This window comes from Carcharodon carcharias, chromosome 16 (genome assembly GCF_017639515.1).
Source record: "Carcharodon carcharias isolate sCarCar2 chromosome 16, sCarCar2.pri, whole genome shotgun sequence".
NCBI lineage: Eukaryota > Metazoa > Chordata > Chondrichthyes > Lamniformes > Lamnidae > Carcharodon > Carcharodon carcharias.
The window spans coordinates 43,852,549-43,876,328 of NC_054482.1; the positions used below are offsets into that span (position 1 = coordinate 43,852,549).

General features: G+C 39.6%; 1 protein-coding gene across 2 annotated transcripts in view; it reads left to right on the forward strand.

Annotated features, from left to right (window-relative positions):
- Positions 1 to 23,780, forward strand: part of abl2 (c-abl oncogene 2, non-receptor tyrosine kinase) — a 118,287-nt gene that overhangs the window by 796 nt on the left and 93,711 nt on the right. The window lies entirely within an intron of this gene.

A 23,780-nucleotide genomic window follows, 5' to 3' on the forward strand; every position in this document is an offset into this window, starting at 1 on the left:
GGGGCATATCCAACTATCTTTAATTATAGCAAAAATATAGGCAAACCCATTCCCCATTGTTTATATTCCATGACATTCTCCCTTCATTATTTGTGGTTTCGTGGGAAACAATAACAACCCGCAATAATGTTACTCTGGTTCGCTTCAATTGTTGATTACAGTAAAGATATTCCAAATGACCGTAATGAATGGAGCTATACGAATTTATTTTCTTTCTCATTTAAAAGCTTTTGATCCCGCCTTTGGGCAGTCATTAATTTCATCTGGGTTTGTTATTGGGACACATGTAGATCAGTGTGACTGGCTAACGTTTGAAACACAATTCAAGGTTCAATGAACGGCTTAAATTGTGGTCTAGGTAGTCCTGTAACATTTTCAATATGATATGGTGGCCTTCACACACATCTGTGTCTTCACTATGAGTGCCCATTTCCACCTTGTAGCAATGTTACACTCAGTCCCTGCATCAATTTATACGTTGCTGAAACCATCATCCATGTCATTGTTATTTCTAGACTTGACGATTCCAGTGCATTCCTGGCTAGCCCCTCATGTTCTGTTCTCTGTAAACTGCTGCCTGTGTCCTAATTTGCACCAAGTCCCATTGATCCATTGTCCCATGCTTGCTGACTGACATTAGCTCCTAATTAAACAACACCTCAGTTATAAAATTCTCATCCTTGTTTTCAAATCCCTCCACAACTCTCTATAATTTGCAACCCCATGACCCTCTGAGGTATCTGCACTCTGCTTCTGACTTGTTGAATATCTCCAATTTTTAATAGCTCCAACATTGATTGCCATTCCCTTAGCTGTCTGGGCCCTAAGTTCAAAACCTGACTACATTTGTGCTTTTCTTGCCGCCTTTATAACGTTCCTTAAAACCTACCTTTTTGACTGAACTTATGGCCATCTGTCTGAATATCTCCTTGTATGGCTTGTTGCCAAATTTTACTTTATATCACTCTTGTAAAGCAATTTGTGAAGGTTTATTACAGTAAAGGGGCTAAATAAATACAAGGTTGTTCTGTATATTGAGATAAAAGCAGTGTAGATGTTTTTGTTACATGATTTAAATTGTTTTGTTGAATATTCATTTCTGTGCAGGTGGACTACCTTTTGAAGTAGGACAATTATAATCACCCTGATGCTGCAGTTTCTTGGTGTGTGTTGTACCATATAGAGTGGTTTTGCTATGGGTTGACATGGTGAGGTGATATTGAGAAGAGATAAAACTTGAGTAGGGCAACTGTGCTTGTTGTGTGTGCCTGAGAAGCTGCATTGATTCATTCAGAAACTGTAATAGTGGAGAAAGGACAACTGGACATTTTCAATAGGGTGTTGCTGGGCCTTGTTCAGTCAATCCAGTGGGTGTCAGTGGTTTGCGGGACCACTTTCCTCACGTTACTATTATTTTCACAAAGTTGCATGGATATGCAATGTTTTTTACAAAGTTACCTTTAGCTGAGGCTAATTACATGATGTAAGAGATTGTGCTTTATATGAGCTTGAATTTAATAAGCATCTGAGTTACAAAAGAGAAATATGGATGTGTGACTCCCAAGTACCACAGTGATCCTGAATTGCATTTTTTTATACATAGTGCCATGTTATGACTTATGAATTTCATCTGGTTTATTAGGAATTGATTTCTTGCATATGCTTCCCTCCATTTCTTCTTGATCTCCCTATAAATAGCAAGCGACTTTGCTTGCAAATCCCAAACAATGCCTTGGAAACAAGAAATGACCAATAAAGGCAAATATTTCACTGATTTATTGTGCCATTTTTTATTTAGACCTCTGCTTGTGGGAAGATAGAACCTGACATCTGCTTAGCACATAATGGCAGGACTGCTGCAGTTGGACATTTGAGATGTAGGGTAGAAAATTGTTGATGCAAGTCTATGTCCAAATGTCCTGGCACTAGACAGTTAATTGATCTTATGTTTCCAAGAAGAAGGAATGGCAGATGGTTGTCACTGCAGTGCCTGTAGTTAATGTTGCTGAGAAAGCACTCTGATAAGGGCCCACTGCTGCTGACGTTATTCAGTCTTGTACTAGAAAGAGCAATGGGGGTAAAAGCAGGGCAGAAGAATTGAGGGATGCAAACTTATAAGTTAACATCCAAGAGATATTGGGTAGATGATGGGGTTTTCTAGCAAACATGGAAAGCATTTCAGATGGCAAATGACAGTTTGACACCTTCAACACCTCTTTGTTCTTTTGTCTATGACATCTTTTGGTTATCTCCACCAATCACTGGCCCTCTATGCAGCTCTACTTGTCCCACCCTCCCCTTAAACCAGCTTATATTTCACCTCTCTTCTATTTTTACTTAGTTCTGTTGAAGGGTCATTCGGACTCAAAACGTTAACTGTGTCCCTCTCCGCAGATGCTGCCAGCCAGACCTGCTGAGTTTTTCCAGGTACTTTTGTTACAGTTCTCAATTCTCCTTGATAGAATGGATTGATGAAGGCATTAATGAGGCAGACCAATGCTGATAAAAGTAACTGCAGTTTATTTGGAATATTGCTCAGTTTGTAATGGACAAGGTTTAAAACTTGTACATAATGATTTAGGAAGGTAGGCCTTGTGTTTCCAACCATAGCTCATTGAGGTGGTGAGGTGGGCAGGTCCCAAAGGAACTGATTTCAATAAGAGTGGCTGTAATTGAGCTTGGCAGTCCTGAGTTAGGGAGGAGAAAATCATCTAAGGTTTCCAAATTGGCAGAGGATAGGATTGATGGTATTAGTGACGTGAAATCCTTCCCACAGAAGGTGTGGTGACCCTATTTTAATCAGAGAGAGCTGACAACTACTGAGCTCATGAGCCATGAATTGACGTTTAAACATTTTTATGGTAATATTCAGCACTCTGCACGTAGCAAGATGCTTGTTGGATAGGACCATTTTGTTTACATGTTTTCAGTGAAGTGACAGATGTATGGGTGATTTGCATCATGAACGTGAGATGGGCTTGGAGGGTGGAGACAATTTGTCCCTGGGAGGGACTGAATACTTGCTGTAACATAGTGGACTTAGTACAGGTTGTTTATATTGATGAGTTTAAACTGCCACCGGATAAGACCTAACCAGTGATGCTCATTTGGATGATGTAATTGAGTTCGTTTATGGAAACAAGCATGGGCCTGATTTTTGGATGAATACGAATTTTGTTTGCCACAGACTGGTACATATTTTTGCAAGATTATTTCAGGTAACAGTATTATCGCCTCTAATTAGTATCTCATTTATGTAAATAATTCAGATTGCTAATTAATTACAAGTACTCCAGTGCTCTTGGCCAGGTTATATTCAGTTTTGTTAATGAGCAAGAGCATTTCAATATCTATAACAACTGTAAATCTGCTAACACGTGTTCTGTTGCAACTGAATCTGCATCTGTCTGTTGATTTCACAGCGACTTAAAGCTGCAATATCATACAGTTGCCCAAGAATTAACCAGTCTCTGTGAATGTATAAGAGCTGCATATGTGTACCTCAGCATTGTCCTTGCGGTTAAGATTCTCTTTCTTCACCTTTTCCCAAGGGTTTTGCCTCACGCTGAAGTCAAATTCCACAGGTGCTGCCTGGAAAATTAACGTGAGCCTGCACTGTGCCTGACGGGATGCTATTTTGTTGGCCGGAGGGCAAGGAATCACAGCCAATCTTGTCATTGCGAAACATCCATATTCTTCCTTTATAGTGAGGGTCACTTTGGTAATTGTAAGTTATGATTCTTTCTTTTTGCCCACCCCCTCTTAACCAATTAGAGGGATCTGCTGTTAACCCAGCACGGTTCAGCTCAGCTTGAACCTGACTTGCAGAGTTGAGGGTCCATGTTGGGTTGTGCAGTAACTGAGCCGCCAGAGTGACTTTACTGCCCTCTGTTTTGCAACTTGTCTAAGAGCGCTTTTCTGTTTATTGTCTCAAAAATTTTGACTTTGGCACTATGTGAATGTTACCTGCATTACTGAATCTTCACTGCAGGCCCTTTATTTTACATGGGCAGCGTGAAGGTTTTCTCAGCATTTAACTATAACTGAGGCATGTTTTATTTATGAACTAGTTGAAGTGGATGGCAGTTTGAAGCAGGTTGTCACTGCAAGATGCAACATGCATGATGAGGCTGTGTGTAAGTGCATGTCAAGGAGATGAGCTTACAATTACGAACTGCCCTCTGAAATGGCCTCGCAAGCCACTCGTATTCAAGAAGTTGGCTCATCACCTTCTGAAGGGCAATTTGGGATGGGCAATAAATACTGGCCTTGCCAGCACCAACTGTATTCCGAGTGAATTTAAAAGAATGCCATGTTGCCAGGTTTCTGGGCCATAGCCTGGGAAACAGAAGTGCTTAATTGAATCCCTTTCGTGTTCCTTCCTTGTGAGTAAACATGATTCTCAATTCTTTTCCAATCACAAGGCTAAGATTGAGAAGTCACTGTGAGGAAGTGAAGTGATTTACTTGGAACTCTGACCGTTAGCTGCATTTAAAAGAAATAAAGAACTTGCATTTGTATTGTACCTTTCGTGTTCTAGCTATGTTCCAAGCACTTCAGCTAATGAATAATTTTTGAACTGCAGCTGCTATTGTTTTGTAGAGAATCCTAATGTTAATGACCAGTTTCTCTGCTTTGGTAGAGATGTTTGAGGGGTGAATGTTGGCTGAGACAGCAGGACAACAGCCCGCTTTTGGAATAATAGCACAGGATCTTTTACACCTCTCTGAACTTGCAAACAGGCCTCTGTTTTAACATTTTATCTACCTTCCGTAGATGATGTGCACAAGTCCTGGAGTGGAGCTTGAATCCACCACTTCCCGATTTCAATTCAAGGAGGATAGCGCTGAGCCAAGCTGATCCGTGTTCAAACAAGCCTCCGTGAAGAGCTGTTGATTAGGCACATGACTTGCTAGATGTTACATGCTTCAATAAACTGCATGAATTTTATACTTAATGCATGTAGCATAAATTCTCAAGTTCCAAAGGAGAGAATGTTGGAATCTGTTTGGTAACTAACCACCTGCTCTATTCTTACTTCAAGCTTACATCCTCTATCTCAAACAGAAGATAATCTTGCTTTGCAAAAGAAAAATACTGCAGTTTTTGAAAATCTGAAATAAAAAGAAAATGCAGGAAATACCCAGCTGGCCTGGTCAGGAAGCATCTCTGGAGAGAGAAACAGTTTACATTTCAGGTTAATGCCCATACATCATTAATTTGAAATCTTAACTCTGTTTCTCTCTACAGATGCTGTCTGACCTGCTGAGCATTACCAACACTTTGTTTTTACAATCTTACTTTGGTTACTCGAAGAATAAAGAACAAGCTGTTCACAATGCAATAGAAATGAAAAATAGAGCAGTAGAATTTTGTGGTACAGCAAGAGGCTATTTGGTCAATTGTTTTGTGCTCCCTTGCTGTAAAAGCTTTCCTGTTATTTCAGTTCTATATAAACCACGTCCACTGCATTTCATTTTTTGGTTATTTGTATTTCTTCAAAGCACTTGATAAAATTTGTTGGAAGTGACTTGCCTTCTACAAATCCACATTAGTTATTCTTAATTAGCCCAAGTCACTTGCGATGAGTATTCATTTTATTCGCTGTTTTGGCCTCAAGAGGCTTACCTAGTACTGATACAAGGCTAATTGATAAATAAGTACCTGATTTACCCTTTTCTGTTTATGGACAGATGCACAACTTCCATATCTAAGAATGTTTGAAAAATTGTTGCCTAAGCGCCTGCTTTCTCCTCTTTTGTTTGAGAACTTTGAGTTGTATGCCATCAGGTCCCATGACCTTTTTGATTTTTAAGTCCCACCAATCTTTTTTAGTCATATCTCTTTACCGGTATTATCTTAAATAATTGCTCCATCTTGTCTATCTTTCCCACATACGAAACTCATATGAAAACTGAGGCAAATGACTTGTAAAAGGCTGAAGTGACTGAAACACTAATGTTCATCTTTTGTTCTTGAATCAGAGATATCCTTCAAATATTTTAGTTTTTGCTTGGTTATAAACTTCTTGCAATTTCCTTTGATGTTGCTTGCCAGCTTTAACTTTTGATTTTTGTTTTGCTTACCCATTCGATTTTCTCTTTTTTAGCCCCAGGTTTATCTTTTTTACACTTTAATTTCTGTGCTCATCCAAGGAACTCCAGCACTACCTTTTCTACTAACTGGAATATGTTTAATCTGTACCTCAGTCACCTTCTATTTGATCAGTTCCTAATTTTCTGTGCGGTCTTAGTTATTAGTTTCTCTTCACAGTCTTTCTCGACTAGTCCAATGTTTTTTTTTCCAGTCAAACACCTTTTATCTCTGTTGCCTTTCTTCACTTTATATACTGCACATAATGTACAGTTTGCTTTTTTCTCGATATTCCCCCACCCTTGCATTGCCAACTTGGCCCACTTCATTTACTGGAACAAGATACAGCCATGCTGCTTTCCTTGTTGGATTAAAAATATGCTGAAATAGAAAGTAGTCCTGGACATGTTGTAAATGCTTACCCCCCACATTTCTTTGGATAATTGCATTCATGCATTATTATAGTCCTGTTGGTCCTGCATTTTTTCTCTTTCTTTTGTCTACATATCTCTAACTCACATCTCTCTGCTATTCATTGGTTAATAATACACTCCCAACAGAGTAACACTGTTCCTTAATTCTAATCAAATCTGTCTTTTTTTGAGGATATATATTTGTATAGAAGAAGAAATTTGTTGTTGCATGATTTTAGTTTACAATTTTCTTGCAATTTTAGCACAAAGTTCAGCAAGTTAGGTAAAGCTCCTGTTTATCCCAGCAGTGGGTCTTGAGCCTTAATTCAATAAGAATGTACCACTGACTTTCCCACTCTTAGACCAGCCAACCTATAGCTTTTCTGAGTGAGATTAACAACGGTTATATTCCAACTTGTGACCAATTAAAGGTAATTTTGTTAATAGCTGCCCAAGTGATTTGAAGTAAGATTCTTCCAACTGTTAAACAGAGGTTAAAGATTTTAATCTCAACAAAGATTTGAATGTCAACTTCAGAGTATAAAAGTTAGTAGGCATCCAAATTCCATGTGTCTAACTTAGTTGCAATGTTTGACTTAATTTCCAGTTCCCCTTAAGCAGGAGTCTGATGACAGTAGACAAATTTGTTTGGCTTTGAAGTTTATTTGTATTTTCTATATTTCCCATGAACCTACCTCAGAAAATAACCTTGCAACATGCCGTTCTCTCACGGGATGTTAGGTTACTTAGTGTTTTCTTCACACTACTTGTCTTTGTTCTTGTCATGTAACATCAACACCACAATTGGAGATTCCACACCCAAGAAAACAAGCCAGGAATGCCTCTAAATTAAATAGATTTAATTGTCAGTCTTAAAATACTTGATATATTTATAAGTCTCTAAGAAATTTGTGCATTTAACTAGTGTTAGCCATCTAAACTTTGTTGTCATGCTTTGACCCCCTTTTAACTTCTAAGATATTTATGGATTTATGGTATAATGTAATGGATATTAAGGCATAAAATGCTTATTAATTGTGATTAGCTTACGTTTGATCCCTGTATTTCAAGCCTTAAACAAATCATCTATCGATTTTTGGGGAGGTGTAGATGTGGCAACAATGGCATGTGGTTTTTTTGGGCTTCAAAAGTTTAAACTGTTTTTAATATCTTCTTACAAAGTTTAGTGAGTGATTCACGAGAGAATATTACTTAAATGAAATGCACTTCCATGATTTGTTATATTATGGAAAAGCTTCATTTGCAGCCTTAATGTAGACATGAGGTCCTGAAGGATTGCACAAAATCATCCATGGGTTGGAGTGTGGAATGAAGCAATCACATCAGAAGGGTCGAGGTGATGTCATAAAACACAAGTGATTCTTGAGTAGTTTGCCATTATTGTAACTTCTTGGCATGTTATGCTGAAACACACTCCCAGCTTTTCTTTATCTTAGTGTTCAATGGTCAAGGACTGGTACCAGGAGGAACCCAATGTTGGAACTTTGGGCTTGCGCTTGGATAGTAACAGCAGTGAAGACCAATGAACCCAAGTGGCTGAAGAAAGGAAAATGAAGGTTGAATGCATAAACAGAGGAATGAAGTCTGGCACTTGTGTCTGTGGACATTTGAAATGAAATGTCAGTTGAATATGACACAGCAGAAAACAAGAATTCACCATTTTTTTACCTAGATCCTGTGACTGACACATATGAGGAGCAAAATGGATGCTCTATTTGGATCGTGTGAATTCAAAAAAATCTGACCAACTTTCTGTCCAAGTTAGACAAGTGATTAATTTACTTTTCGATCTATGACCTGTAGAAAATGTTATCTTAAATATTGTTGCTTAGTCCAATTATTGATAGTTGCAAGGCTGAAAATCAAGTAACAGGACTGAATTCCAGCTACGTCATTAAAAGTGTGGTGTGAAAGCAAGCAAGAAAAACTTATATTTATATAGCACCTTACAAATTCTCAGGACACAAGTGTTTCAAAACCAATTTATTACTTTTGAAACAGCCAGTGAAGCAAACATTGCAGCCAATTTGTGCTGAACAAAGTCTCGTGAGTACCCCTGAGGTAGCCAACAAGTTAATCTGTTTGGTGTTGGCTGAGGGGTGAATGAATGTTGGCCAGGCTGCCAGTGTCTCTTAGTGTCAATGCCCTTTTGTGCCACCTAAACTTAGAGTTGAAAGTCTTATCCAAATGACAACACCTTGATAATGCAATTTGCCCTCCATACAGATATTTTGTTCAAGTCCTGGAATGAGGTTTGAGCCCATAACCACTAACTTTGGGAGAGTGCTATCATTGAGTCAAGCTGATCAAATGCTAGGTATTGTTGTAATGTGGGTCTCTTGTAACAGTTTCACATTTTACATTTGTGAGAATTAGTCTTTTCTGTGATGTTCATCAAATATTCAGCATGCTTTTGTACAAGAACTATGAGTAATATAGTCCTCATTATCTTGCCCAAGTGCACATTATTTATATCTGAGCCTTGGTTGTGCCAACAATTTATTCATCCATAGCTTATCCATTCCTGCACTTAGTACATATCATTGTACATCAACTGCCAGCAAAGGTTGCTGGATCGTGATCAGGAGAGCCAGCCTTAGCCGTCTTTTAGCTCCACAGTTCAGGTATTAACTGACATGAGCTAACTCGTTAGAGAATTTGAACCTGGGACGACGTTCAATTTTGTTAGAGGTGATTTATCTTGATTTCTCCCATTACTCAAATTCCTCTCCAATGTATGATGGGGGAATTCCATTCTCAAATTATGAATTTTTCCAGCTTGCATTGTGTTAGGGAATAATTGATTCTTGGCATATTAGGTTAATATATAACTGAAAATGATTTTTAAGTTAATAACTTTAATTGAATGATTCAGGTTATGTAATTAGCTATAATAGAGATTGAGTAATTTGTAATTGTCTTCTGAATCCTGCTGTTGGGATTTGCCTTATTACTCATACAATTTTAAAAAAAAACTTTCACTATTGCATGTGTATTTTGTACCAGCCTGGACCCTTTATTGGCATCTGCTGTCTAATGAAGGCACTGATTGCTTACTTCATGTCATTGAGCCATGCTGGATTAACTGTCCTCATGCTAGTTGGAAATCTGCAGTTGATTACCAGGAAACTATGGAACAGTAGAATAAAAAATTTATACCTAAACTTCATGATTGTGTTGCTAACTTCTGGCATAATGCATTTCAGGTAAATTATTTTGATTAAGGATTGTAAAATATGTCTGTGTGTTTGTCTGTCTCTCTTGTCATACGTGGATCGGAGCACTTGGTGATAGCTAGCCTAGTGATTCAAGAGTGTGTATTAGAAAGGAAATTGTTGATATTTGTCATTTCGATCATTCCATTGTGCACAAATTTTGGCAAAGGATAGAACAAAGGATAACACCAATTAAAAATAATATGGAAAGTTTGTTCTTAATGCATTGTACAAAAGAGTTTCATCTGCAGTTATGTGAGTAGTATACCATGTGAAGGAAAGTCATGTTCCCCCCCACGCAATTGCTTGTCCTTTTCCAGGCAAGTGGCTGTGTGTCTCAGCTTGATTTAAGCTTGGATATAGGGATGTAGCGTAATTCCTGCCTCATGTGAAACAACATTTTTAAGTATATAAACAAAAAAACTGCGGATACTGGAAATCCAAAACAAAAACAGAATTACCTGGAAAAACTCAGCAGGCAGCAGGTCTGGCAGCATCGGCGAAGAAGAAAAGAGTTGACGTTTCGAGTCCTCATGACCCTTCAACAGAACTGAGTGAATCCAAGGAAGGGGTGAAATATAAACTGTTGTGTGTGTGTGTGTGTGTGTAGTGGAGGGGGTTGGTGTGGTCGTAGGGACAAACAAGCAGTGATAGAAGCAGATCATCAAAAGATGTCACAGACAACAGAACAAAAGAACACATAGGTGTTAAAGTTGGTGATATTATCTAAACGAATGTGCTAATTAGGAATGGATGGTAGGGCACTCAAGATATAGCTCTAGTGGGGGTGGGGGGAGCATAAAAGATTTAAAAATATTTAAAAATAATGGAAATAGGTGGGAAAAGAAAAATCTATATAATTTATTGGAAAAAACAAAAGGAAGGGGGAAGAAACATTTTTAAGTACCCAGGCAGATCACTGGATCATGAGAGTGCTCAAATAAATTAGCAAAGTTTCCCATGTTGAGAGAAAGCAGGTGCAGATGCTCTTGCTTGCTCCCTAATGTGGAAAAAGTTTAATTGACTGCCACTGCTCTTCAAGAAATGCCTACCTCCTTGAAGAAGTTCTGTTACTTGGAAAAATTTATTCTATTGTACTATTGTCGTTGACATCTTTTGAAGATCTGCTTCTATCACTGCTTGTTTGTCCCTACAACCACACCTCCCCCCTCCACCTCTCTGTCTCTCTATCTCTCCGCCCCCCACACACACACCTTAAACCAGCTTATATTTCAGCTCTTTCCTGGACTCGAACTCAAGTTCTGTCGAAGGGTCATGAGGACTCGAAACGTCAACTCTTTTCTTCTCCGCCGATGCTGCCAGACCTGCTGAGTTTTTCCAGGTAATTCTGTTTTTGTTTTGGATTTCCAGCATCCGCAGTTTTTTTGTTTTTATCTCTGTGTTTAATTGACTGCCACTGCTCTTCAAGAAATGCCTACCTCCTTGAAGAAGTTCTGTTACTTGGAAAAATTTATTCTATTGTACTATTGTCGTTGACATCTTTTGATGATCTGCTTCTATCACTGCTTGTTTGTCCCTACAACCACACCCACCCCTCCACCTCTCTGTCTCTCTATCTCTCCGCCCCCCACACACACACCTTAAACCAGCTTATATTTCAGCTCTTTCCTGGACTCGAACTCAAGTTCTGTCGAAGGGTCATGAGGACTCGAAACGTCAACTCTTTTCTTCTCCTCCGATGCTGCCAGACCTGCTGAGTTTTTCCAGGTAATTCTGTTTTTGTTTTGGAAAAAGTAATCACCAAGGGCGTAGAACTCTGACGATGCATTTGCTCCCTGCCTGGATATTGCTCTCCATAGATACCTGATAACTCTAACCCCATTTGCACCACAACCCAAATCAGAGCCGCCTGCAAAGGGCACAAAGTTCAGCCTGTTAGATTCATATTGCTTAATTCCATTACCCTACTTTTTTCCCAGTACCTTTTTTGTATCTTCTTTTTCAAATGTTAGTGTGCATTGATTTTTAAGTGTGTTAAAGGGTTTTGCTTCCACACTGTTGCTTCTTTGAGCAAACATCCACGTGATTTTTAGACCACTTGGGGATTTTAAACAATAATGGATTTGTTCCTTATATAAAACGCAAACTTAAATTATAGTATCATCTCTCACAATTATCTGATTAATTTAATAAATTGGTTGTCATAGTACTCTTGAGTTGTAATTGGTTTAAAGTTCCCTTGATATTCAATGTTCATTTCCATTTTAAATTCTCAGTATTGGGTGCTTGTTATAACTGAGTTAATTCTAGGGTAGAAGAAAACATTAATTAGAAGTTAAAAATGTTAGTACAAAATGACGTGTATAATTGTTAAAAGCAACATGATAAATGTTGTGCTTCAACTTCCTCTGTAGTATAGTGAACCATAATGTATGCAATTTATGTATTAAAATGTATGAAAGTGACTGCTGCTTTGAGAAATAAGTAAGAAAGAGCTTACATTTTTATAATGCTTTTCAGTTCTCAGGATATCTCAAGGCATTTAATGACCAATTAAGTACTTTTGGTGTCAACATTATGTAGACCAACACTCCAGCCAATTAATGTGCAGTGAAGCCTTGCAAGCAATTATGATAATCAAATCATCTGTTTCCATAGTATTGGGTTGAAGGATAAATTTTGGCCAGATCATCAGGAGAACTCCTCCAATGATCTTTGAATAGTTGCATGAGATCTATTACATTCGTCTGCGCAGATGGGACCACCATTTAATATCTCATCAAGAACCTCTAAATGCAGCATTTCCTCAGCACTGGACACGCTCTGAAGTGGGACTGAGACCTAACACCTTGTAAATCAGAGGTTCAAACATTCTGACCCAAAGCTGGTCATAAAAACAAAAAAACTGCGGATGCTGGAAATCCAAAACAAAAACAGAATTACCTGGAAAAACTCAGCAGGTCTGGCAGCATCGGCGGAGAAGAAAAGAGTTGACGTTTCGAGTCCTCATGACCCTTCGACAGAACTTGAGTTCGAGTCCAAGAAAGAGTTGAAATATAAGCTGGTTTAAGGTGTGTGTGTGTGTGTGTGTGTGTGTGTGTGTGTGTGTGTGTGTGTGTGTGTGTGTGTGTGTGTGTGTGTGTGTGTGTGTGTGTGTGTGTGTGTGTGGGGGGGGGGGGGGGGGTGTGTGTGTGGGGGGGGGGTGTGGAGGAAGAGAGAGAGAGAGAAGTTGAGGGGGTTGGTGTGGTTGTAGGGACAAACAAGCAGTGATAGAAGCAGATCATCAAAAGATGTCACCAACAATAGAACAAAAGAACACATAGGTGTTAAAGTTGGTGATATTATCTAAACGAACGCGCTAATTAAGAATGGATGGTAGGGCACTCAAGGTATAGCTCTAGTGGGGGTGGGGAGAGCATAAAAGATTTTAAAATATTTAAGAATAATGGAAATAGGTGGGAAAAGAAAAATCTATATCATTTATTGGAAAAAAAACAAAAGGAAGAGGGAAACAGAAAGTGGGTGGGGATGGGGGAGGGAGCTCAAGCCCTAAAGTTGTTGAATTCAATATTCAAACCGGAATTCTGTAAAGTGCCTAGTCGGAAGATGAGGTGTTGTTCCTCCAGTTTGCGTTGGGCTTCACTGGAACAATGCAGCAAGCCAAGGACAGACATGTGGGCAAGAGAGCATCCGCCCTCACGCCTTCTCCTCCCTCCCAGAAACATGATAGGGTCCCCCTTGTCCTCACTTATCACCCCACCAGCCTCCGTATTCAAAGGATCATCCTCCGCCATTTCCGCCAACTCCAGCATGATGCCACCACCAAACACATCTTCCCTTCACCCCCCCCATCGGCATTCCGTAGGGATCGCTCCCTCCGGGTTACCCTGGTCCACTCCTCCATCACCCCCTACTCCTCAACCCCCTCCTATGGCACCACCCCATGCCCACGCAAAAGATGCAACACCTGCCCCTTCACTTCCTCTCCCCTCACTGTCCAAGGGCCCAAACACTCCTTTCAAGTGAAGCAGCATTTCACTTGCATTTCCCCCAACTTAGTTTACTGTATTCGTTGCTCCCAATGTGGTCTCCTCTATATTGGAGAGACCAAACGTAAACTGGGCGACCGCTTTGCAGAACACCTGCGGTCTGTCCGCAAGAATGACCCAAACCTCCCTGTCGCTTGCCATTTTAACACTCCACCCTGCTCTCTTGCCCACATGTCTGTCCTTGGCTTGCTGCATTGTTCCAGTGAAGCCCAACGCAAACTGGAGGAACAACACCTCATCTTCCGACTAGGGACTTTACAGCCTTCCGGACTGAATATTGAATTCAACAACTTTTGGTCTTGAGCTCCCTCCCCCATCCCCACCCCCTTTCTGTTTCCCCCTTCCTTTTGTTTTTTTTCCAATAAATGATATAGATTTTTCTTTTCCCACCTATTTCCATTATTTTTAAATATTTTAAAATCTTTTATGCTCTCCCCACCCCCACTAGAGCTATACCTTGAGTGCCCTACCATCCATTCTTAATTAGCACATTCGTTTAGATAATATCACCAACTTTAACACCTATGTGTTCTTTTGTTCTATTGTTGGTGACATCTTTTGATGATCTGCTTCTATCACTGCTTGTTTGTCCCTACAACCACACCAACCCCCTCCACTTCTCTCTCTCTCTCTCTCTCTCCGCTCCCCCCCCACACACCTTAAACCAGCTAATATTTCAACTCTTTCTTGGACTCGAACTCAAGTTCTGTCGAAGGGTCATGAGGACTCGAAACGTCAACTCTTCTCCGCCGATGCTGACATGGTCATGTTCAGCAAAGAGGCTGCTTTTAAATGTTTACAATTCTTTTTCTCAACTATTTTTCTACCCTCTGCCTGCTAGAAGGAATTGACTTCTTGCCTAAATACAGTTGAGCACAGCTTGTATATTCCCCAGGATCTCACCCAAGCCGGTTGACATTATTTGCTTGTGAACATTTTCAACTGATGGCATCTCAACTAAGCCTGATTCTGTCTTTCACCAGATACCAGTGGATAGAGTTCAGGATGAGAACCCTAGCTCTTTTCTTCGTCTCTCATGTGAATTGAGCCATAGCACTAATTGAAGTGCCCCAGTTGCCTTTAACTGAGATACCTTAACTCTGCATAGCTGGGGATTAATCTGGAACCTTTCTGCCTGCATGCAGTATATACTGTCCATAGGTTGTGCTACACCAACTTAGAATGGTAGTGACCTCTTCCAGTGCTGTAACGATTCGGCTCTTCATGCCTGATCAAATTCTTGAACACCTTACAGCCCCGTGGCCTGCATCACCAAGAATAAAGACTATCACTTCCAAGTTACATACTACATTGCAAGGACTTGTATTGTCATTCCCTTATCACTGGACCAATGGCCTGGAATTCTTTATCTATCACTGTGAGAAGAGCTGAAGGACTGCACTGGTTCATTAAGGTCCAACAATATTTTAGCATTGGAATTCAGGATGAGCATTAAGTATGGCCTTAGTGACATCCATATTGAGAACAAGTTGGGGCAACAGGGCACTTTGTTGTCTCTCTGGGCCAGTTGTTAACTTGATTAAACCATTTTGAATAGGGAAGGGACAACCTAAGTGTTTACCAATTTGAAATTATGTCAGTTATGAACTTATTTTCCTCTGTCTGGCCCCTCAGATTATAATTTTTTGGTGCTTTGTTGGCTTTATATTGTCACTAGCTAATATGAAATTTCGGAGAAATATTGGCTAAAAGCCTTTTTATCTTCTCTTATCTTGCATAAGTAGCAATAACTCTTAGCAGTAGCTTTTTGGACGTCAGCTGCTGCAATTACATGTTCTCAGATAAATATATTATTAACTGGGCCAATTTTAGTATTAGAACTTGTGTAAAACTTGAGGACATCAGCCATGTTTGTTATTCATTCGCCAAACATGGGCATCAATGGCAAGGCCAGTATTTATTGCCCATCCCATATTACCCTTGAAAAGTTGATGAGCTACCACAACGGAGTGGCTTGCTAAGCAATTTCAAAGGCTGTCAAGAACCAGCAACATTGTTGAGTCTGGGGTCACACATAGACCGGTCCAGGTAACAACAGATTGCCTTCCCTAAAGGAAGTGAACCAGAGATAAAAACAAAAAAAACTGCAGATGCTGGAAATCCAAAACAAAGCAGAATTACCTGGAAAAACGTCAACTCTTTTCTTCTCCACCGATGCTGCCAGACCTGCTGAGTTTTTCCAGGTAATTAATGAACTATTTTTCAGAAAAGTTTGTATATTCTCTGTTTCTGCTCTGTGGCAACTGTCACGATTCACTGGGAGTAGTGCGCTGCAATATCAAGCCCCGCTGCTCCCCGAGCCACGACAAATGTGAAAAAGTTTGATCAACCAAACTAATTGTTTAATTTAGGTTAACAGAATACAAGCACCAGGTTTGTAAACTTCATAAGTAAATAACTGTTTATTGAACAAATTGTCTTTAACTAGTGGCAAAAGAAATATGAACTGCTTATTTCTATCTCTAAACTCTACCCCTTCTTAAATCCCTATACGCTCCCATACAAGACACACAAAATCCATGTTTTTGTGTGTCTTTAGGGTGGGATAAAACAGTTCAATAGCACCAACTCCAGAGTACAGGATTCAGTGGGTTGACTTTGATCCATGCCTTCCAAATTCCATCCAGTTTTTTGTTGATTTTGTTGAGGTGGCCTTCCAGCACTTTAGTTCTTTTAGTCTTTAGTTCACTAGTTGAGCATTTGCCTTTCAATATTTATAGTGGTGATTTTCCCCTTTTTCTCTTGACAGAGGTTTTCAGGGAGAGATTAGGTTATAGAGATATGAGGAGAAAAAGCCAGCTAGCTATTGTAGAATTACTGGAATCTTACACACACAGGAGAGAGAGGTTTTAGGCCCTTTTCCTTTCAGGCTGGGAGCTATTCTGCTGCAGTGCTCTCTCTCAAACCCTGGTCACCTGGTCAGTATCCAATTAAAACGTTGTTGCCACACAGCTCCCCATTAGACCAGACACCTCAGTGCCATCCTATCTTTCATGGCACACTGTTCCAGGACAGCAACATTGTATATATCTCTCACACTGTTCCAGTAGACATGTCCTTCAAACTACAGCCATTATAATTTTAATCCACAGTCCAACAAAAAAAAAATTGTTCTTTACACAACTACCAGAAGGTTCCTTGGAATGAACTGTAAACTATTGAACTTTTTTTTTCTTTCCACATTGGTCCTCTTTTCATCACAAAGTAGCTGTGGTTAGATTTTCATAGTAAGTGATCCACAAGGGCCATACTGAACAATGGTGAGATTGTCTGTGACTGAAAACAGCCAGATAAGCGATGCAGTAAGCCAGTACGCTACCCTTGCATCACTTTGGCCTGAATTTGAGTCCTTGCCAGACTAAAAGCTTGAAAGCTTCCACTGTCTGCCAACTTAAAGGTTTCCATTGAAATTCATTTTATCATCTGCAAACCAATTCCAAGTTGACCTTGCTCACAGCTTCAGGTTCAGCAAGAAATCGCATTAAATTGGCATTCTTTTTCAGAGAAGTGACCAGGATAGTCATTATAAGAAAAGGACACACTGCATTGGGCAGTAATATTTTGATGGTGGGACTAAGAGTACAATGCACTTCACTCTGCATGTGACCTGTACTATAGTTAATGTAAGAATGCTTGATACTGGTATTGGGATACTAAAATTTAAATGCAACACCTCTTCCTTGGTCATAAAAATTCAGCAGAATTGTTCTCATCAATTCTTAGAAAAAGGAGCTGGTTCTGCTGTATTATGAAATTGGGATTTTTATCCTTAGCAAGTTAATGCAGAGAACCAAAGACCTTGCAGGGAATAACATGCTGCCTTCCATTGTTTTTGCCCAGAGGGCTTCAAAAGAGAAGTAGATGAATACCTGAAGTGAAAAAATTGCAGGACTGCAGGGAAAGAGCAGGGGAATTAGACTAAATGGATAGCTCTCTCAAAGAGCCAGCATAGGTATAATGGGCCAGGTGGCTTCCTCCTGTGCTGTATCATTCTATGATTCTGCATTCAAACTTGAAAAGGAACAGACTTGATTTGATATGTGATATTTTTAATATTTCAGGTTCCATTGATCCCCTGCAAAATATGAAAAAGCATTGAGTTCTTCTGCTATAAGTCTGAGTTGAAAATAGTTTAATACTGCACATATGAGTCCTGACTTCGTGTTGGCAGGCCATTTGACAGTGTCCCATCATAATGATGCCAGACCCTCTCTTTGCCTGATGTCCACATGCATGCATTTGTTCACACTCTCCAGCAGGGATCACTGGTCAGTCAGTATTTGCAAGCAAGAACCCCAGCACACTCCTATTTACATTCCCTAGCTTAAGCCAAATTGACTGAGGTAGAGTACAATGGTGAGCTTGGTCCTAGCTCTGAAGTTAAATGATTTTAGCTGGAGCAGTAAAGGGTGCTAGACCTTGTCTTCATGCTTTAGATTTTGGAAATGTCACCTTGGCTCCCGCTTGCTCGTGAGAATGTTTTGCATTATCATTTACTTCAAATTGAGGTCTTTTTTCCCATTGTTCATCAAATTTTGATTCCACGTGGAAGCAATGTGTATGTTGTTTTTTAATGGAGTGTATACAATGGATCATGTTCCTCTCTTTATTAAAAGCAGGTTCAAAACTTCATGTGCCTTTGTTGTTCTTGGAAACTTCTTCATTGTTTAAGTGTTCTTCTGAAAGTATCGAAAATTGCAATCCGTATTAAAGTGCAGTTTTACCAGTGAGTTACGTACGTTTACACAAATATTTTGACATGCAATGAAATAAATCTACTAACTTGTGTTTTGTCAGTAATCACCATCTAAATCTTTCTCCATCTTTGCTAGTGGCTTTATACTTTTCTGTACACATTTCATACAAGTTCTTCATCCATTACCTGCTCTATCTTCACATTGTTCCTTTTCAGTGAACAACCTGCTGTTGCTCCTTCCTCAAAGTAACCAGATGGGGTCATTTCCCAGAATGATCAAGGAAATTAGACAGACTCTTTAAATATCTATTGGCAGCATCCTAAAAAAATACTTGAATATTTAAGTTACTGTTAATTCTTGTATTTTACAAAGATATGAGTCAGCTTTACCTAGTACCCTTAAGGATTCTGTAGTGTATCCCATTAGAACCTCTGTAGGTACTTAATTCATGGTTCACATTTTTAAATACCTTTTTTGCTGGTCCATTTTGAGCTCTTGAACCTGCCAGATGTTAGTGCTGGGCAATGGAATTTAGGGCAATTGTGTATCATTGTTACGACAGATTTCAACATATTAGAAAATAAATCACTTCTCATTGGTGTGTTGTGATCCTGTCGAGACAGAATAAAAAAAGAAATTTGAACTTCCAGTTGATTGCTAAAAGGATAACGCAACAGGATTTCATCGACACCTACACCCATCTAGGACCCTCCACCCCTGCCCGTACCTCCGTCCCCACCCCATCTTCCAATCCCATCCCCAGCCGTGTATTCACTATACCCACTGACCTTCCCCTCTCCGATGCTGAACGTTCAGTGCTCAGCAAAGGACTTAGTTTCATACCCTTACGCTCTCACCTCAATGAATTTCGGGCTCGGCATGATGCTGAACTCTTCTTCCGCCGTCTTTGTCTCCGGGCTCACTTCTTTGGGCAGGAGTCCTCTCCCAGTTCAACGGATCCTTTTACCCATCTCCAATATTCTCCCTCCACCTGGACCCCTCCCTCTGGATTCTTACCTTCTCTTGATCTTTTCATTGAGAACTGTCGGCGCGACATTAGTCGTCTCAATTTCTCTGCTCCTCTCACCCATTCTAACCTGTCTCTCTCTGAATTTACTGCACTCAATATTTCAACTCTTTCTTGGACTCGAACTCAAGTTCTGTCGAAGGGTCATGAGGACTCAAAACGTCAACTCTTTCTTCTCCGGCGATGCTGCCAGACCTGCTGAATTTTTCCAGGTAATTCTGTTTTTGTTTAGGATTTCATTTTTTAAGACATCTACTATTACAACCATACAAAAAGCTCTTTTGAGTAAACACTGTTGTTATAGGCAACGTATACTTCAAACTACAGAACGTAACTTTCTCTTTGTACTTTGAACACAATTGAACAACCCCTTAAACTCATTTGATTTTCCAAGACCCAATCCAAAGTGATTCTTAGTTTCTAAGGGCTTACTTCCATTCAGTTCCTTTCCTGATAAATTTTAATCCCCAGAACTGTCGTTCATGGTGAAGGATTTTTTTGGCGATTCTCCCTATTGCACAAGCTAGACAAATCTTCCAGCCTCATTTCAAGTCCTTGTGAGTTTGGTCTTTTCAAGTTGAGCATGAGCTCCCACCTGCATTCCTGCGCAGTGAACCATTGAGACCTTTGACCCAAATATGGTCCCTAACAGTTAATTTTTCCTTTGTTTTGGACTTTGGTTAAATAATTTAATGATGTCGAAGCCCCTGCTGTTAAACCAGAGATTGCTGTATATTTCCTTTATCTTGGTGCACTTTATTTTCACTACATGAGCATAGCCTCTGGCAAAGGCTTGTAGAATATTGACCAGAAAGACAAATGCTACTTGCTACAGAGGACTGTATTAGTAATAATGTGGTTGAACTATCTGTCTCACAGTATGCTGCCTACTTAAGAATACTGAGCATTTTTATAAAATGTCCTGAAAGTGATACAGCCATTGTGTTCCTTGCTGTGTGTTTGTCCTGGGAAAGTTAACTACAGAGCCTTGCAGAGTAGCTTAATCCTTCAAACCAGAAATTGTTGCTTGTAGCCTGTTGATCTTTGATTACTTATTCTCCATTGTAAATTGAAGTTGTGCTTTTCCAATAAAATGGGTATGGTAGATTGAAAAAGTGTACCATTGGTATTAAATTAAGTGTTGTGTCTGGATATGGAATTGTACTTTTGTCATTAGAAAATCTTGGCAGTATATGACTAGGATTAATTTGACTGACATGTTTTTATTTTAAAGTTCCACCAGCAGTAATTTTGATGTTTTCTAGAATGTGCGCTTTGATGTATTTAGTAACCACTAAAGTTAATTCTCTGGAAAAGCAATAAGGTTCAGTAACACATTTACTCTTAAATGAATGGAATGGAAATTGAGCTTAATCCTTTTGATGTGTATTAATATTAAAAGGTCAAAATGAATGTGATGCTGCTATACTGCAGTGTACCACATACAGTGGTGAGATTGGGATCCTCCTACTTAGATCAGCTGGATATTTTCCCAAATAAAGCTAGCCTCTTCATTTTCTTTCCTGTCTAGTAGAGGGAAAGACTCAACTATACTTCATCTCTCACGAGGCATCTTTACATTGAAAGAATGCCATTCATGGTAGGTTATGGTACTTGTGTCACTGACCACTCAGTCTAAAGCAGGGTACAGCAGTTGAAGAGTCATACGGACTCGAAACGTTAACTGTATTCCTCTCCGCAGATGCTGTCAGACCTGCTGAGTTTTTCCAGGTATTTTTGTTTCTGTTTTTGTTTTGGATTTCCAGCATCCGCAGTTTTTTGCTTTTATCTTAGTGTTTAATTGACGACAACAGTTCTTGGGTTTCCTGAAGTACAATTTGGTCACTGCTTAAATCTACAAGTGCAGACCTAGATATGGAAGCTTCTTATCCATCATTTGTGATACATTGATCTTGAATAGATATTGATTTAGCCATTGTTTTTGGAATGATGGCAGGAAGAAAGGTAAATATTGGTGTAAAGTCCTTTGTTCATATCTCTATTTGATGCCCATCTCCTTGGACATCTGCTTTGTTATGAGATACATATAATGGACAATTAAACAGTGACGTTGGCAGAGAATAGGGAAGTGGTTGTATATCTAGTATCTTGGCTGGAAAGTGGCATGTGGGCTTGGGTGAAAAATAAATTGGGAAGCAGAACCAAAGGAAAGAGAGAGAAAGTAAACACGATGGCACAATTGCAAAAGGTAGAACCATCTACACCTATCCCACCCCACCCCGGCCACTATTAATCATTGGGGTGTGCTGTACATGAAGATTGAAGTTGTTGAAGCAAGCAGCTTACACTGTAAACAGGAATTAGAGGCAGCAGGAAAAGGGGAACTTGTCTTGAGAGGTGCCACAATTTCCCCCTTTAATAAGTTGGATCAGCCCTCACCCACAGTTGAAGAAAGTAAATAAAATCTTGGAATGTGTCTAAAGAGAAAATTTTGAACTTGCATGTATCTCAAGTGAGGAGTGCTGTGTTCTATTTTGGTCTGTTAGGAAAGATGCACCAAGGAACAAAATAGTGACATAAACCTTATAGATATGCAGGTTGCTCTGCTGATGGGCAACAGGCAAACATTCCTGGAAATCTAATGCTAATCAAGTCCACTGTATCAAAATGGCAGAATCAGAATGCCACTTTATGCCCTGATGTAAACACATGTCTAGATCAGAAAGTTTTGTATACACAGAGGCAAATAGTGAGACCTGAGAAAATCTGGGTCTTAGTTGATGATGAATGAACATTGACTTTTTTTTTGGTACTACTGGTGACTGCAATGGGACCCTATTGTGATGCTGATGTACCTTTATTGATGGATGTGCCTGTTCCTATGCCAATGCTTTACCAAGGCCACTTTCTTCCACTTCAGCCCCTACCTGTCCGCCTGGCCAAAACCCTAGTCCACATTTTCATCACCTTGATTTACTTCTCTGCTCTTCCAGCTGGTCCTCTGCCTCAATCCTCCATAGACTTCAATTCATTGGATTCCCCACCAGCATATTTCTGAAATCCCTTACCTCCATGCTCTTCAAGCTCTACTAATTTCCTGTATCTGTTCAACTTTAGAACACTCATTCTCAAATCTCTCCATTGTCTTTGCTCATCTGACCTTTATTCATGTTCTAGGCTCCTCCATTTACAAAATCTTTTCCTGAAACAGAGGGCTTTTCTCTTTCGTAACTCTTCACTCCACCATGGGTGTCTACCTGTTCAGCTGTCCTGCTTGTGCCCTGGAAAGCTCCTTGTCCAGTTTGCTTGGCACTTGCATTTTAAAACTTGCTCGAATCTTTTCTCTGACTATGCCTTTGATTTCTCCCACACTCATCATTTTTGGCATCCTCTTTTGTTTAGTCATTCAACCTTTGAAATGTCTCCTTGTATGTTAACACTGCTGTACAAATGCAATTGATTTCAAAATTGGTCTGACCTCAGGTTGTCAGTGAAAGTCGGGGCTTTTAATAATCCCTGGGCAAATGATTAGAAGGAAAGCTAAAGGAAGGAAGATTATTTTTCTAAGTTAAAATGTGTAATTGCTTCAGGCAAAATTTGGGGGATTGCGAGGGGCGTTTAGGGTGTGTGATGGTATTGGTTATGCTTGGGCTTGTCATTTAATTTTCTCACTCACTGCATAGTTTGCAATCGGCAGTTTATGATGAACCTTTCATGTTTTTTTTCTGGTAAAGGAGAAAATTGAGTAAATTGGTGTGTTTATGATGCAGCATACTAATCTGAAATACAAACCAGATTGTAAATTGAAGCTACTGCTCCAAGAGTCACAGCTTGGCTAAAGGTGTAAACATTCAAAAGTGTTGTTTTTAAGTGATTGATAAAAGATTAAGCAGTAAAATTGTCAGTTTGTGCAGCCTGCAGTTACGTGCCGTAAAATCATTTAGAGGTGAGCATCAGTCACATACCCAAATTTTACAGGCTTTGACCTAGTCAACTGTTTTGATTCTTGTATGCAGAGACCCCAATAACAGAAAAAAACAGTATTGTTGCAAGACATTTGCATGCAATATTTGAGGCAGGGATTGCAAGTGGTTCATTTATCCAGGAAACATTTTTGGACAGGAAGCAGCCTCAGCAAAGTGCAGTTTAAGGTTAGGGATAACACCCGTAGAAAAATTGAACACTTGTTTTTCAAATGCAATGACAAAGCTGGGTCCCATTCTAAACTCCATATTTTGTCAATTCTGTGAACTTTGGTAATGGGTGTCAGCAAAGTTTTTTAAAAGAATTCAAGTACCAGTACTGTAACTCTTTCGAGTACA